Here is an 18,001-nt window from a genome sequence, read left to right on the forward strand (position 1 = left end):
AACAAGCAATGTTTTTCCTGCCAACAACAGCCTGCAAGACACTCCGCTCTGACTCCCTAGCCACACTGCAGCCCTTCAAACACACCAGGCCAATGTCGGCTACACAATATTTCAACAGTTGGCAAGGAAGGGGCAGGGCGGTAGACCCTCAGGCGGCTTAGATATAGCCGTGAAAAACATCTTGATAGACTCTAAAATTGTATCTGAAGATGACTACGGCAGTAAGACTCAAAAACATTCTTGGAGAAGAGCCGGGTCTGTTGATTAATTTATTCAGTAACCCTGCATGTGTTAATCTACCTTCCTACTTGCTTAAACTGGCTGAAATGTGTGGGGCCTTTATTTGCAAACAAGCCGGGGTACACGTCCTGTTGGGGGGTGACCTAAATGCACCCTGTGATGAGGCGGGGTTGAGAGTGGACTCTGAAGCTAAGAGGCAACAAGGAGGCTAAACGAAGGAGATCCTTTTTTGAAAATTGGGACTTAGCTGTGGTAAATGGTCATGTGAAAGGGGATATTCCCCCTAAAGACACTTGGAAAAATGCTGTTACCTCGTCCTGTATCGATTACATAGTGTTATTGCAGTGTTCAATGAGGGCATGTTTAGAACTTCAAATTCCTATGACAATTATGAGTGACTATAATCCTTTAATAATAACTTTGGCTTTTAAAGTCAAACCTAATAGGCAGTTGAAGTTCTCGAACTTAGTCCTTGATAATGGATGTAATCGAATAGGCAGAAGCATTCCCAAAGGGCAAAAGTGCACTGAACATTTTGGTCAGCTTTTGGGTTCTGCTACCTTATCTGAGAAACTAGACATGTTAAAGGTGGGTTCATTTTGCCATTTACTGGACAGGTTTAGAATATCCTTCAGTCAACATAATAAAGTGAAAGAGGCCGACACACATCCATTTGACCAATCGGTCCAAGAAAAGAAAGGTATTTTGCGTAAAGTAATCCGCAGATTGCGTAGAGAATGTTTAGATACGGAAGTGTTAGGTGAACAGACGAGAAAACTGAAACAAGCCTTTAAACATTGGCTTAAATCTTATTGATATCATTAAGAGCAACTGGAAGGTGAAAGAATGTTTATCGTTATCAGTAAAGACTGGGGGGTAATTAACACTCTGGTTCACCCCCAGTAAAGTAAACAGGATAATCCCATTGCAGAGGAGGTATGGGGTAAACATTTTGAGTATCTGTACTGGCGTCCTGGGGCTCTGATTTTAGAGCCGGGTATTAAATGCTTGTGGGCTTTGAATTTGAGTGTGGAAAGGAGAGAATAGGTAATTAGAAGGTCCTCTAACTCAAGGGCTGCCGGTCCCAATGGGCTATCAAATGTACTTATAAAATGTAATCCTGATTTTTTAAATTTTCTTCTGTGTTCAGTAAAGGACTAACCCCATACTTGTGGAAATGCTCAGTGATAGTTCCCATTTTTAAGAAAGGAGATTAGGAATTACCCCCTTAACTGCCATCCTATATCACTCCTGGACTGTGATAGTAAAATGTTGGCACGTTTAGTCTTGCAGGGCCTGGAGGTGTGGGCTAGATCTACCGGCCGCCTTACAAAGTTCCAGACAGGATTTAGAAATGGCCTTTCTACCACCATGAACGGTTTTGTCCTCTCCTGTATACAAGAACAGACATGTTCTTGACATCTTTTTTGAATGGCTATTAATTTTTCAATGGCTTTAGATACAGTTAACCGTGCACGTCTCTGGGGAAAATTACAGATCTGGGGCATTCCACAGTCCCCTTTGGCAATATTGATTCACCTGCATAGTGGGTCAGTTCTGCAGGTCACATTGAATAGACAGGAGGCCCTGTCTCAAGAATTTCGTACCCATAAGGGGCTGAAGCAGGGATGTGTGCTGGCCCCCGGCCTGTTCAATCTGCAACTGGCAGATTTGGGTGAGTGTTTGAACGCTGCATCTTTAGTTCCACCTAGAATAGGGGACGTGAGGGGAATTTCCTTGACTTGATGCAGATGATGTAAGCTTGCTGGCCAGCACACAGCGTGCACTGCAAAGGTTGGCTAGTGCATTGGAAAGGAACGCAACGTTAAATGATTTAGTGATTAACTGTGGCAAAACAAATGTCCTAAGATTTTGTTAAAAAAAAAGCAAATGGGTTTTTCATGGTCACTGTGCAGGGAAGCTGTGGTACCAAAACAGAGACTTATTTATTTGGGCTTTCTCACGGAGTCCGGCTCCAATAGAATTATGTTAATCAGCAGGCGGTAGTCTAAAGCTGCACAATTGGCGAGCCAGGTGAAAAAGATCTTTATGCAGTATTGCAGATTTTCATTAGTGCCAGTCTTAGATTTCTATAATTTGAAAGTGGTGCTGGCGCTTATGTATGGAGTGGAAATTGCCTCTGTCTTTCAAGGGGTAGATCGGGACAAGATAGAGGCGATTATATGGAGGGATGCTTTAACTCTACCCGACTGCCAGTTGCTGTTTTGCGTCTGGAGCTGGGTCTTTCCTCTTTGTTTTATACCTTGAGATGGAAAATGCTGTCACAATATATACTACTCCTATGCAATTTTTCTGATTCCTTATATAATGATCTGGGATCTTCAATGAGCGGAGGAAAGTACCTTGCCCTGGTTGCTTTTAAAGAGGCAACTGATGTTGTTTTGGCTGAATGCGGAGTAAAATTTGTTCTGTTGATAGTAAACCCGGGCTTATTAATAAAAAGCTAAGCGAGTTTGATTGGTGTCAGACAATAGAGAAAGCCAACTCATACAAGTTGTATAGAAGCTTATCGTCCCATGATAAACCATTAGGATTCTTACTGCGGTATTTGAGGAAGTTTCCCAATTCATACTGGCGCAGTGAATTCCTTAGATTTCGATTACATTGATTACAAACTGGTGAGATTCGAGGGATTAGGCAAGGCAGAGGAAAAAAGGAACTGGAAGTGGTGGGATACTGTTTGTTATGCAATACCCCTGATATGATACAAAGTCGTGAACATATTTTGATAGAATGTGGGGCATTGCAAACACACCAGTTGACCTTACTTAATAGATTTGTATGGAATTCGGATTATACCAACATAAAAGCCGTTTTCTACAGAAGGCTAGTGGTGAGGAAACTCTAACAATAGCATCATTAAAACTATTGGCCCTAGCAGGGATAGTGATTGTCACGTAGTAGAATAGTATCAGGAAAGTTTCAGCCCAATACCCACATATCAGTACACTTTCTTACTGTGTATTCTTACAGAAGGAAGTTGAGTTAATCCGTTATGGAATGATATGTAATATGGGATCGGTCCAGCTGCAACTGTGAAGTTCCAGTCTGGCGTAATTGCACTTGTTCGTATAGCGCATTTGCACACAAGGGAATCTACAAAATAATTCTGTGAAGTAGATATTTGTAAACCCGACAGTCGGAACATTTGCATTTTCTTCGTACTGTAGGGAGGGGTAAGAACACGGGCTGTGAAGGTCGTTCTAACCTGTAGGGAACAAGGGTCTGATTTCTTTGCTGTATATTCGCTCATTTGCACAATTGATTATAACGTATTTGCACAGATGAGATTTTTGAATGTTTATATGGTTATGAAATTCTAAAATGTCAGTTTGTATAATGTGTTATATGTTTATAGGGAAAGTCGTGTATTCTATTATTACTTGCTTTGGGATCAGGTTTTACTCTTGGTTTTAATAAGGTTATGTGTTGTGTTGGTGTTACGATTGTTATGACCGTTTTACTGCTAGTCTTTTTTTTCCTCCAAATATTTGTGTACGGTTGACTTATTTCAACTAGATTCACAGTTAGTATTAAATAGATAAATTATGCCACAAACAACAAACTGTTTGGGATATAGCATTCGAAGGACCCACAATTACTTCTGCACTTCAGCCCAAGAGTAAGCTGAATATCGGGCACAATGTAACTCTCGTTAAGGTTTTTTTTCACTGCTAAGATTGAATACATGGCCACTTGATGACACACATTTGCTTAAAGTGAACAAATACTATGGATTTTTTAAATAAGGACTATGCCTGTCGTCTGCTGCAGCGCGTTTTCTTTGGATTCGGCTTCTGAGCCCCGATTCGTTTTCCGGGCTCACACGAAGAAGTGCTCGTCCAGGAACATTACGAGCAGCGCTGCGTCCCACAATACGAAGTCTTGGGACGCCAAGATTTAGAATTATTTGCCTGACGACACTAAAGGGGAGTCCAGGCACCGTCCCGCTACTACTTAGAGATTCCGTTCCCACCACTGGGATTTTACTCACCAGTCAAGCTCCGCCCAGACCTTGAAGCTTGAAACAAGCTACAGAACTCTGGGAGCCATTCCAGCCCAGCTCAGAGTCTTATAACTCCGTGCCTTTCACGCTCAGCTTGGCCCGGCTACATAATCCTCCACCAGAAAAACAGTCCAGTTTACTGGTTAGGACCATCCAGGGAGACTACCCCATTGAGTGATTCATTACAAGTGCCCTGTGGGGCCGCTTAATCGCCCTGATGAAGGCGGCTACCGCATAAAAGCACAAATCCCTCTGATGTATCTTCAAGATGGATGATCTTGCCGACAAAACGTTTTTTGAACGCAAGGGAGATGCATGAACCCATTTTTTATGGGTTCTGTTGTTCTATATTGTTTATATAATTTCAACGGTTTTGTTGGCTAAAACCAAACAGTTTACCCCCTGCCACGTTGGCACCTGAAAGATGAGATGCTTTTCATATACCAGATACTTTACAAATCTGGATACCTGCTTTAGGACTCAGATCTTTACAGGTCCCCAGGAGCACTGAGTTATTAACGCTTCTGATTTTCATGTGTTTCCCTCACGGGTTATGATGTGATTTTGAAGATTATTATGCATTGAATATTGTTTCAATTTTGACTTCACTATATGTTTTTGTTTATAAATGTTGAATTTTGCTATATGTAAGTTCTCACAAGAGATTTATTGTTTTGTCTTAATACAATGTATATTCACAGCCCCTGATGTGTGTGAGTTTCTTTTTCCCTTCTGGACAATCTTATGGGCTACGAATTTAGGGATTTATTCCATTCGTATAAGTGTGAAAGGTTCCCCAATAAAATTTAGATGTTTTGTTTCATTCATTGACAAAAATTGGTGTGAGCCTCCGGAGTAGCAGTTCTACCTTCTCTTTGGTCATGTAATCCTTTGCCCGAGTCTGCTACTCATCACCATGGGCATACCGAAGCCCTTAGTATATAATGTTGTCTGCTGAAAAGCAAGATGGAGATTCAGTACAGGACCAGCTCCTGTGGTTCCCTCGAGTACAGCTTCTCATGTTGATGTATGCAAATGTATTCGGGAGCAGAAATGCATGTTTTCCAGCTAATTTTGCATACCCACAATGCATTGCTCAATGGTACTGAACTAGCGTGGAACTTCCAGGCATTACTACCCAATGGCGCTTGGCATGTATGGCATCTTAGCTGAAATGGCCTATTCCAATCCCACATTTCAGATTTCAGGAAGGTTTTCTCATGCATTTTTACACTCACCATGACATTGATGGTGTGTGTGTATGGGTGCGTAGGTGTAGTTTAATTGTGGGCACACACAGGCAGCCATTATATCTGGCAACTGTTTTTCACTGGTGTCTACAGTAGTACGATTGTAGATATACTGGCTGCTCCTTTATTACTCTTTAACCAGCCCCTAATTCTTGTCCTCATCGTTCTGCTTTACTTGTACTGCTGCCTGAACTCAACTCACCCTTCCCTGGGACCTATGGTTTGTTTACACACTGAGGTCATCTGGGTTGTGTGATGGACTGTTTTTTTTAGTTTGGGTAGTACTACAGGACTTGGCAATCATGTGTTGCCTTGGCTAACAGTAGCAAGCATTTCAATCCCACCCAGCCCCTTACTCCTCCTACTCTTCAGCACTCTGAAACGTGAAACCTGGTCTGTGGGTTTGCGTTATATTTATGTCATCTGGCGGTCACCATACGTTGGAACTAGTTATCACTCAAATGCCTCATTTTCGGATACACTGACGAACAATGTGCATTGTCACATTTCTGGTACGTTCAGTAAATACAGACAATGTAAAACCTACAATAAGAATGTAATGAAACGAGATAACCGTGCCATTGCATCTTTACAGTTATCTCAAGCAAGAAGTGCATGTTTCTCGGTTTAAGATTACTTGGCCAAATGCGTCCTTCTTTTTCAATCAACTTAAACCATTAGTAAGCAAAGTGCACACCTAAAAAGTACACGCCATCACCAGAGTGTCCATTCTCGTACTTTATGATGCTCAGGAGGGCACTGAAAATACGGTGCAGTGAATGAGTCTGTCTGCATCCTTTTCTATCACAGCTACTGTACATAATGCATCTGTTCAACAAGTTAACGTTAATTATTTCTCATAAGGTGCAAGTCGCCCGTATGCCTCAGTGCGCAGCAAGTAAGAGCGCTCAGTAGAGAGAAGCAAAGGGTAGACCAGGGAGACGCAGGGGTTAATAGGCACTAGTCATAAGAATTAAAAAGAGAGGTTTTAAGAGATTTCTTAAAGGAAGAAAGCTCAGGGCAGGTGCGCAGAAAAACAGGGAGAGAGTTCCAGACACATGGGGCAACAGAGTTAAAGCTAGTGCCGCCAAAGCGGGCAAGCTCGTAACGAAGCTGCGTAAGGTTATTGGAGTTGTTTGATAATAGAACCCGAGATCACTGAGAAAGCTTAATCCTTTCTTTCAAGTAAGATGGGGCATTGTCTGTGAGGCAAAGTACCTTGTAAGCAATGCCGTGCTTAACAGAAAGCCAGTATAGGGAGTTACGGGCTACAGTGACATGGCTCCTTCTGGAGATACCACTGCAGCATTATTCTGAGCCACCTGTAAGGACGCTAGATTGGACCGAGACGTACCAGTCAAGAGGCAGTTGCTATAGTCAAGTCTGGAGTTGACCTGGGCACCGGCAAGGGCCGCAGTCTTGGTGGTGGATAAGAAAGGTTTGCTTTGTCTGATAAGGCGTGTTGTATAGGCGCAGGAGGCCTTCAGCTGGCTGACATGTTTATTCATGTTGAGATTGGCATCTAAGTAAACACCAAGGGTCTTGGCCCAGGGGCTGGTCTGAATTGTAGTTCTGGAGATGTTAAAGGCTGAATATCTGGAATCCAGTTTGGCAAGTACAAAAAAAGAAAGCTTAGGTGACTTGCGTCATAGCGTAAGCAACATAAACACCTCTGGTGTATTGTTGATATCAAAATAGTGTATGGAATGCATGCTAAAAATATCCAATCCCAAATGAAAACGTCCAGATGTTTACATCACATACTGGACACCTTTGTTGCAAAACTCTTATCCTAAATTTCCGATTCGAATAATATGTTTTTTCAAAACAATCATTTTCTGAACTCCCACTGCACTTAGACCTTCATGCAATGGGAGTGGCAAACATTTTCTCCTCCTGCTCCCTGTACCATTGCACCTCCCTGCCACTCACCATGCCACCCGCCAGACTATCAAGAGAGAGCCCCAGAAACACCAACACTCTCTTTCTTACCCATCATACTCATTGTGCCCTTCTGCTCCCCAGCCACTTGCCCTGTCCTTGACCCATCCCCCCACTTAACCTATTTCCTAGTGTATGCAATGCAGCATTGCTTGTGTGAACTAGTACCGTATACAAAAGGCACATACATGTCATCTACATAAACCAATATAATTCATATGAAAACCTATATGGTTAAATTCAATCAATATAGGTCAAATATATGTTGGATACATTTTGGCCTGTTTGGCCTCTCATACATGACTAGCAAACATAAGAGTATAAATGCATAAACAGGGCTGGCTACCCGTATAGAACTCTACCTACAGGGAGTCTCACTGCAGCAAATGTAACAAGATACTTCTGCTGAGTTAGTATATTATATGGTAAGGATTTGTAAAGGCCACGACCGCCTGAGAAAACCTTGGCCAAAGACTGCATATAATGGGTGGAGAGGCGAGGCCACAGAGAGTGGAACATCCAGGCCTTGATAGTCCTTGCAGAAATGTATGCTATTCTCAGTGGCACTGAGCTGAATGGGGTGGCAGTGAGTTCCACTGCATGGTGGAGGGCACAAAGAACAAATGCCCCTTGCATGTATGCTGGAAGCTGGGTCCTCAGGAGGTTGACAAAGGAGAAGCACAGTGGCGAGCATAGAGACCGGGCTTGAGCTCACGTTTCAAGAAATGAGTGCTCTTGTCACAGAAGGTGCAGTAGGCCATGCAAAGTATGAGGGGGGGACACGATCCTTATCGGGTCTCCGATGTATGGCCCGAAGCAGACTTTATTCATTTGTATAGCTCTGTGAACAGACACGCAGGCATAGTACAGACGGACATAGACAACCTTAACCTAACAAGGCAAGTGCAGGGGGAAAAAAACCAGACGGGAGTCACTTGAACAAAACTGTTTTCAGACCATGTTTGAAATTGGCTAGTGAGGCGCAGGATCTTAGGTCAGGAGGGAGGGCATTCCAGATTCTAGATGCTACATAGGAAAAGGACCCCTGGGAGACCAGGTTCAGCTTGGCTCTGGGCACCTGTAGGAGTTTCCTATTATTCGATCTCAACACTCTTTGGCCTGACAACCAGGATATTCTGCTGGATATATATCTAGGGCTGCTGCCATGGAGGCACTTATCTGTGATGCACAGGAGACGGAAGGAAATTCTGCTGGCAATAGGGAGCCAGTGCAGCATTCTTCTGGCTTCCGAGACATCTTTTCTGTGAAGACCCGCCACGCCCCTGACTGCATTGCTCTGCACAATCTGGAGCCGGGCGATTTCTCCCGTGCTAACACCTTGCAGCAAGCTAGAGCAATAATCCAGTTTGGCCCCAATAATGGCCTGTGCAAAAGTGGCGCAGTTAACCCGTGTTAGAATGGTTTTAGCTGGACAAACAGTTTCAGGTAGTAAGACGTGGAAGACCCCAGTCGACTTACATATGCTCTCATGTTAAGTTCTTGATACAGAACTATGCCCAGTGTCTTAACCTTGGGCAGCACGATAATGACACAGCCCCATATCTGAAAAAACCCAAACTCAGGGCTTTGCTTTTTCAGCCACACAGCCGTGCCCCCTATCATGAGCTCTGCTTTGGCGTTATTCAGAGCTAGTCCATTGTCAGCCACCTACGTCTGAATGAGGGCGTAAACGGCTTTGATGGTTTCAGTGTCCCTGATGTAATAACCCGACCGAGGGATGAGACACTGAGTATCATCCGCATAGTTGGTGTAAAGTACACCCTTGGCGTCCAATAGATCAAATAGGAGCTTAATAAACAAGTTATATAATGTGTGGGATTTGTAGGTGCCCTGCAGGATCCCACAGGTCACCCCAAAATCATCTGCCTTGGCATCCTCATAGAAGACTGGCTACCCGATCTGTCAGGAAAGATTCCACCCATCTGACTGCTGATGGAGATAAAGAGGCAGGGTGTGTAAGTCTGGAGATCTACATGGTATGATCAACCAAGTTGAATGCTGCCGACAGATCAACAAGCATCAGGAGAGCTATACCGCTCGTCTCCAGAATTTCTGGCATATTAGCCTTTAGATCGAGAAGGGCCGATTCAGTACTATGCACCTTGCGAAACCCAGACTCTCACCTGCTGCATATAGGCAGCCCGATCAAGGATTATAAGTAGAAACAGGACATTGGTTACGGACCTGTAGTTGGAGGTGACCCTAGGGTCCAGAGAGGGCATTTCTAACAGGGAAGTCCAGGCCTGATTGATGCATGGTGGCACAGCACCTTCATTGAATGAGTAATTCTCAAATGTTATTAGAGGAATGATCTGGGCAGCACAGCCCTTGACAGCTGCAGCTGGGCATGCATCCCCCTTACAAAAGGTGGGTTTCAGGTGGAGTAGCAAATTAGACATTTCATGTTTTGTGACTTGCCTGAACTCAAACAGAGGAATATCCTTCCCTTGTCCCGTATGCTCTACCATACCACTTTGCTTACCCAAGGCGACCCGTTTAATCATGATGTCATTATGAATAGTCTTGATCTTGTTGATCAATGTGTTCTGAATGGACGTGCACCAGCTTTTATCTTTAGTTACAGAGGGAGCAAAGGAGGGGGATCTTTTAGCTCATTGAGAATCTTAAAAAGTTCCTTGGTTTGTTGGTCAAATCACTTGCATTACTGAAGTCTGTGCACAGCGTTATTCTTTACAGTAAGAAATACAGAGACACCGCTCCACACACGCGCGGACAGCTGTACCAGCCTTTCTCCAGTTTCTCAGACTTCAGTAATGCAAGTGATTTGACCAACACTTGCTCCTGCCCTGCAGCGTGCATTATCAACCCCACCATATACTTAGAAGGGGACCATTCAGTATCCTGTTGTGATCAATACACATGGAACCTTGGTAACAAGAAAGATCAGCAATTCTTGCCATCTTCTAGACCCAATTTGAAGTGGTTGCCTTTAGACAACACCGTGAAAATACTGGAACACGAGAGAAACAGGACCCCATCATCCAACTCTTCCTCTCTTTGGAACCTTTGTGTCAACATTCCCCCCACCCAGTGTCAACACTGCAAATGTTGTAATGTGATTTACATTGTTTTTTCTACATATAATTTGATCACCATGATCCTGGAATGCTGTAAGGGACTGTCTGTCTTTTTTAAATTCAGGTCCAGGCCAAAAAGCTTGGAAAAATATGAATGTATCATGTTTGGATACTGTATTGTCACTAATGTATGTCCTGTTATAATTTTGTTTCAACACTCTTGTATGCAATAGAGCATTTGGTAAAAACTAAAATTAGTTTTTCCAATCTCAAAGAATGTCATCTGCCATATGAATGAAAATTATCTGGAGTGTGTACACCATGTTCGGTCACCCTGATCATTTGCTGTTATCTCAATTTTCGGGGTTGGATAAAAAGACATGAACTAGGGACAGGAGGAACAGTAGGGGCCTAGTGCCTTTACATGTGGTCAATGTACATATATACATATATTAAATGTATGTGGGAGATATTCAAAAGGTGTACACTAGGGTCACTTAGAGAGGGCATGTGAGAGAATGAAAAGCACCTATTCCTTTGTTAATAAGTGGATCTTAAGTCTTGACTTTAAACAATTCCATTTGATGTCCCAGGTGAGGGCATTTCAGTGGATGGGGGTGAGTGCAACGAAGAAGCGGTAGTGGGAGGAGACATTTGGCAGGCATAGCAGGCGATTGTGCATCATAAACCATCACCATGAACCTCTGTGTCATTCATGATGGACATAAGTCAAAAAAGGGAGCACAAATAAGAGCAAAATATTTTAGAAAAATGTAAAAGCTGCACAGGATCTTCAGAGATGATATCTTTACCAGGGTAACTTAGTTTTGGCCGGTAGCTTTCAAGGCAGCAGTGCCTCTTCCTGGGGCAGTCGCAGTGCAACTGGAACCAAACCTTCATTTGTAGGGATGGGCAATCTGATGACATATTAAAGTAACCAAAAGACAAATAACTGCTTGGGGACCTCTGGAACAGATGATAATGTTTGCATTGTATGGCCTCGAAAAAGGCAAATGCAAGTTTGATGTGCTTTTTACAAAAAAAACAATATTGTTATTTTTCAAATTGCACAATCGTTTAATGCTGTCATTTTACAAGTAATGCCCCCATCCAACTTACGCCATCCTTTCAACAGTGCACAAATATTTTTTCTGGCTATGAATTTTCTATTTAAAATGTTTTAAAAAATCAATAAAATATACACTTCACATTCACATAACTTCAAAAGGATAGTCTTTAAAAATCGTATGTACAGTGTTAAGGGCTTAAGATGTTAGCCTCATTTGTAGAACTAGGAAACTTGGTAATTCTTAATACCCAGCAATTAACAATCCTACATTTCTTGATAACTCCGTTTTTTTACAATTTAGGTGCAAGTACACGCTACTGGGTTTCTTTCATCGTCTATCATTGGCTTAAAATCTTAAACAGGCAAGTTAGGCAGTCGCTCATTGGATACTCTGATCAAAATGGCAGCAAATGACCCCTTTTCATATATAGTACCCCCAAAATATGCATCAGTCCCAAGGCTGCAAACGATATTGCTCCCATGGTCTTGAGCTGTTCAAGGTGGGCAAATGATAAGGTGAATCCATGCAAACACCCTGTTTCTCCCCATTTGCTGCCTTCCCTCCCACTTTGACATAGATTCCATGGTTGCTTCTTGTTGTAGCCTTCTGCAGCACAGGTATGGCACTTCCCTGCCGCAGAACAGAATTTCTACATCACCAAGAAATAGGAGGCTTCTGTCTTTCGGAGTGTGCAACATAAAGTACAGGTTGGAAAGTATGCCAACATGTGTTTATTATGTCTGATCCTAGCTGTCTACATGACAATTGCTGCATAGTGCAGTGCAAGTCCTGAATAGAGCAAGGTAAATTTTAAGGCATGAGCTTATTTCAGCATATTGCTTGTGAAATATGGAACATACACCATACCCAAATGTAGCAAAGCTCACAAGCTTGTTCAAATATACAGCTGTGCCTGTGGCGCACTCTTTGATCCTGCATGCAGCATGTATTATATTGTATTGTAGTTGTCATTTATATAGTGCCTTTTCCCATTTGTATGGCCTCTGTGTGCTTTGTGGTGTGAACACCCTCGGGGACAGAAGTCCAGGTATGAGAACATTCTCAGTAAACATTTTAAAGTGCTTTTGTGCATTTGGCCAAGATTAGGAATTAGTTTGGCTGGCTAGGCTCCAGTAAGCAACCCAAGAGGTCAACCATGTCAACGGGTGCTGAGGGACGTCACGACAGAGCGCAAGTGCAAGAGATTCGATGTGTGCCCAGCTAGACTGGAAATTGTCATAGGATGTTGCTGTATTCTAATAGCAGAGGTGTTGAGGCAAGTATGGTGCAAGGGCGATGTCCAGCTAGACCAAGTTTATCATGGTCTTAGCTGCATTCTAAAGTGTGTGGATGGATATCCGTGCCTGTGGCAGATGACCACCGAAGTGGTACGTTTATACATACCTTTAGCTCAGGTGGAGCTTATCTTTGATCTTGCTGTGTGATCCAGTCATCTGTGTGAAGAAGAAATGCTACCCTTACATGCTAATTGTAGTCATTATAGGCAGGCTACCCTAAGTGCAAATAGACAGGCTATCTTACACCGCCTTCAAAGCGTGGAAGCCAGACTGCCATAGGAGCTAGAGTCGTAGGATTTTCTAGCACAATAGACAGAAGATATAGCGTAATACTACAAGTGTAGCCTAAGTTCCATAATAGGCTAACATTTGGCTTCTTCTAGTGGAGTATCAAGTTTACCTGCATATATCATTATGAGTTACAGTGGCTGACTTCTAGCGCAATGGACAGGATAAACATTATGAGGTGCCTCCAAAGTGTCCTATCCAACTTAGATTCAAACCAGGCAGTAGTGGGAACAATCCACCTAAATTCAAAACACTACTACTACTGCATCTAGGTATGCTCCATGTTGCACATTTCACAATAAATATGCTCAAAACATGCAGCAATCTTTTATTTTTGTTTCTGTGTGCATATCCCCAATCTCAAACAATGACACCTGATCAGTGTGGTTGGTGTAATAAGATTAAACCACTGTAAAACTCTGGTTTCCCTGCATCAACATAACCGTGCACTTTTATGTTGGTGCAGAGCAACCTGTGATATAGTTGTGTTGGATGCAAAATGGAATTGTCAAGAGAGAACCGTGACCAACCACAATGTGCCAGTTCCATGTGTGTGCTTCTAAATCACTTGTCACTCTTGGTGTCAGAAACTTCCTTTTTTATAGTGTTTTTTTTTCCTACGTTAGCCGTTGAGCAGGAGTTCATGTTTCTGACCTCCAGGACCTGATTATGACATCATTTGTATTTCATTGGGCAGTGTGAGGAGTCAGGAATGAAACTCTGACACAGGTAATTCATGGTTTTGTCTATGGACTTTTATTAAACAGAAATGGGTTTGGAAAATGCCTCTATGTCCCTGCTCTAAGAGATATTGTCCCTACTTAAAACAAAGCAAATGGGTCGGTCCTTTGTCAAGATGTCCAAAGCAAATTGTCCTATGCCCAAAGTACTATTCTGAACCTCACATTCTAAAAATCAGCCATAAGGTGAAAAGGGAAATGTCTTTGGCCTTGAAAGTGTACAAATGTCCCAAAAGAAGAATGCTTGACTCCAGCACAAAAGTTCCATGCAAATAACGTTCACAACTCCAGAGGGTGTAGTTCCCTTCTCCTGGTTTTCGCTTCACTCAGCTTTATACTGGTTCCTTCCATTGGATAAAAACAAACTTCAAATACAAGGTATCTTGGCCGACTGTCTGGTTCTTGATAGACAGCCTGTTGAACTCTCCTGCTAGGTTTCTTCTTACTCCTAAATATCTCAATTACACTATTCTCCTGATGTATCCTTATCAGGATTTCTCATGCAGCATATTCTATAGATTGTTCAATCTGTTCTTACCCGGTGTACTCTCCTGCCGGGAATCTCTAATCTATATATATAAAATGCTTAAGTATATTCCGTACGGAGCAGGACGATTAGGCGCGGCCAGTTCGGCGCGGGCCGATTTGCCGTGACCGATTCGGCGCGGGAGCCAATTGGGCACGCCCATTTTGGCGCGCCCAATTCGGTGCTGTGACGTTTTGCCGCTGGGATGTTTTGGCGTGGGGTGGGGGTTACAGTATTTTTTTATGTGATTTGCGCAAATGATGCTTTGGCGCGGGGAGGGGGTTACAGTATTTTTTTTACAGTGTTTATTTTAAAGCACATGCTTTAGAGTATTTTTTATTGTGAATTGCCCGAATACTTTATTTTTTTCTTTATCCATTGTTCAATCATGGGACTTAAATATAAAACTTTTGCTGGCCAGGCACAATGCCAGTTTGGTCTTGTGGTTAAGTTCAAAGCCTCACAATCTTGCAGGCCATGGTTTGTGGCTGGGCTAAAGCTTTTAATTTAATTCTATTTGCAAAATATCACATTATTTTTATTTAAAAGGGGGAATTAACGAAAGGTTCTGTTTATCCACAAACCATGGCCTGCAAGACTCTGGGGTAGAGAACTTAACGCAAGGCCACTTGCTTCGAGGTGGTAGCTGGGAGGTGGTAGTGGGCAGGGGGTGGAGGAGCGAGGTGGCAGCTGGCAGGTGGTGGGAGGTGGTAGCTGGCGGGAGGTAGTAGTGGTCAGTGGGTGGAGGAGCGAGGTGGTAGCTGGCAGGTGGTGGGAGGTGGTAGTGGGCGTGGGGTGGAGGAGAGAGGTGGAAGCTGGCAGGTGGTGGGAGGTGGTAGCTGGCAGGGGGTGGAGGAGAGGGGTGGTAGCTGGCAGGGGGTTAGAGGTGGCAGATGGTGGGAGGGGGAGGTGGTAGTGGGCAGGTGGTGGGAGGGGGGAAGTGGTAGTGGGCAGGTGATGGGAGGGGGGAGGTGGTAGTGGGCAGGGGGTGGGAGGACATGGGTGGTAGTGGGCAGAGGGTTCATTTTTATTGTGAATTGCCCAAATGCTTTATTTTATTTTTTTATTAGACTGTTCAATCGTGGGGGTTAAATATGTAACTTTTGCAGGCAGCCCCAGGCAGAAGGCCAGTTTGGTCTTGTGGATAAGTTCCAAGCCTCACAATCTTGCAGGCCATGGTTCGTGGCTGGGCTAAAGCTTTTAATTTTATTCTATTTGCAAAATATCACATTATTTATTTTTTCAAATAGAATAAAATTAAAAGCTTTAGCCCAGCCACGAACCATGGCCTGCAAGATTGTGAGGCTTGGAACTTAACCACAAGACCAAACTGGCCTTGTTCCTGGGGCAGCAAAAGTTGCATAGTTAACTCTCATAATTGAACAGTCTAATAAAAAAAAAAAAATAAAGCATTTGGGCAATTTACAATAACAAATACTACACTTCACGCCAGTCACTTGACCCCAAATTATTTTCAAATGCAACACGTTGTCAGGCACAGTTCCTGTCAACGTGCTGCATTTGAAAATAATTATGCTTTTAAATTTGGCGTGAGGGAGTTTAGATGTGGCTGCAATGTCAGCCACGTCCAAACGTCCCTCGCGCCAAATCGGCGGTGCCAGAAAGGCTCCCGCGCCGAAAGGGGCGCGGCCAACTGGCCGCTGCGGCCAACTGGCCGCGCCGAACCAGCCCGTGGCGAAACGGCGGCGCCAAAAGGGGGTGTACCGTATTCCGTACTCAGCTAATGCAATTTATTAGTGTTAGGTTGCCCTCTGCTGTCCAAATGGCAAAGTGCACCCACTTCAACAACAGCTACCATTTCAACAAACCGCATAGAACCATGCTCTTTCTGTCACCTTGCACTATTGCAAACATTCGGAAGTTGCTTCTTTCCACCCCCACTTCTCTTCAGAGTTTCCATGTACCGTTAACTACCAGCTCTATCTTTCAGTCTCTAAAGAGCAAAACGCTGTAGCATGAATGTCTCCTCACAAGCTAAAACTGAAAGGAGGTGCTGTAATTATGCTACTACACAGTCTTATGCTTTCACAGGGACTCTGCAATGGAACAAGGCTGATAATGATGCATCTACAAAGACACATTGTCGAGGTCCGTGTGATCGATGGAACATAGATACTGTTCTTATACCGTGCATACCTTTCATTCCATCTGATACATTTAGCCTTTTTAATTACAATTAATAAGTCACAGGGACCTACGCCCCTTTCCTGGAAGTGATTGGTGGTAATTCTGATATTTAGGAAGGGGGACAGTAGTGACCCTATGAATTACTGACCACTATTGACCTTTTAGATATGCTAGAACGGCATATATTAGGCCGGGAACAGCAAGTATGTAAATACTTGCTTTCCTCATAAATAAACTTTTATTACTTGTAATGCCTGGTATACCCTCCTACCAGGGCTTTCTTTATAAGCAAACACTCCTTCTCATATGCAAAATACTTGCGGCTTGAAATGCCTGGTATACTCTCCTCCCAGGGCTTTCCTATATGCGTCTCACGCACACTCGCACATTCAACACTCTCGTATGTCCTTTCTGGTCTGTTTAAGAAATATGGCACCTTTTGCTATGTCCCATTTGCTTCATTCATCGTTATTTGCTTTTGGTTCCATTGCCGAATTGCCCCAGTGTTCCCTTCTCCCTCACGTGGACTCACCGCTCTGCTTTAATGGGTACTGGTTTCCCTGCGGTGAACCTGCAGCGCCTCACTTGCGTCCCGCTTTCGTCCTATGGGTGAGCTCCCTCTGCCTTGTGGCACTCGTCTCTCTCTCTCGGATCTCGCTTTCCTTTTCCGTACCCTCCTGGGCTGCGGCGGTGCAGAGGTGACTTTTCGGTACCGCTGTGCATCAGGAGGTCATCCTTCCTTCTCTAGCGATCTCGCTGCGTACCAACCTCCACAATCTGCCTTCTTTGGTTTCTCCCACGAGGTGGTTTGCTCCACATACCTTTTACTTGCCCAGCAGTCCCTCGTTCAGTACCGAGAGGACTCAACCTCTCCAGCCAACTCTCCTTTGTCTACTGGTTTTCCAGTTTAAATATCCCGTCAGTTGATACACGCTTGTAACAACTAGAGCACTGCTTGCGTTCTGGGTAATTACTGATCTTCATTACTGGGCTGAGCTTCCTCGAGGCAGTACTGCTTTCATTGGAAAAAGGGAAGTCTGCAACAACTTTTAAGCAGAGTCCAAAGAAGTATTGTCTGTAGTTTTGCATGATGAACTTGATGACTTATATGGTGAGTTTGATGAAGTATCTTTAGCAGTTTTAAAGGACACGATGATTTTGTATGTAGAGTTTGAAGAAGTATTCTCAACAGTTTTAAATGGCAAATTAGGTTTCAGAACACTCCGAGCGAATGGATGCCAAGCTACCGGAGGAGTGACCTTCACTACTCCCCGTCTCCCCCTCTTGTCAGTGGTCCGCATTTCCTCTCTTGTGGGAATTTGGCGCTTGGATAAACCAACTCTATACAAAGGAGAGGCGTGAGGGTAGCAGTATGACTATCAAGGCCCATGGGGCAATGGAAGTATCCCTTGAG

The sequence above is a fragment of the Ambystoma mexicanum genome, chromosome 4p (assembly GCF_040938575.1).
Source record: "Ambystoma mexicanum isolate Mex_15411 chromosome 4p, UKY_AmexF1_1, whole genome shotgun sequence".
Classification (NCBI taxonomy): Eukaryota; Metazoa; Chordata; class Amphibia; order Caudata; family Ambystomatidae; genus Ambystoma; species Ambystoma mexicanum.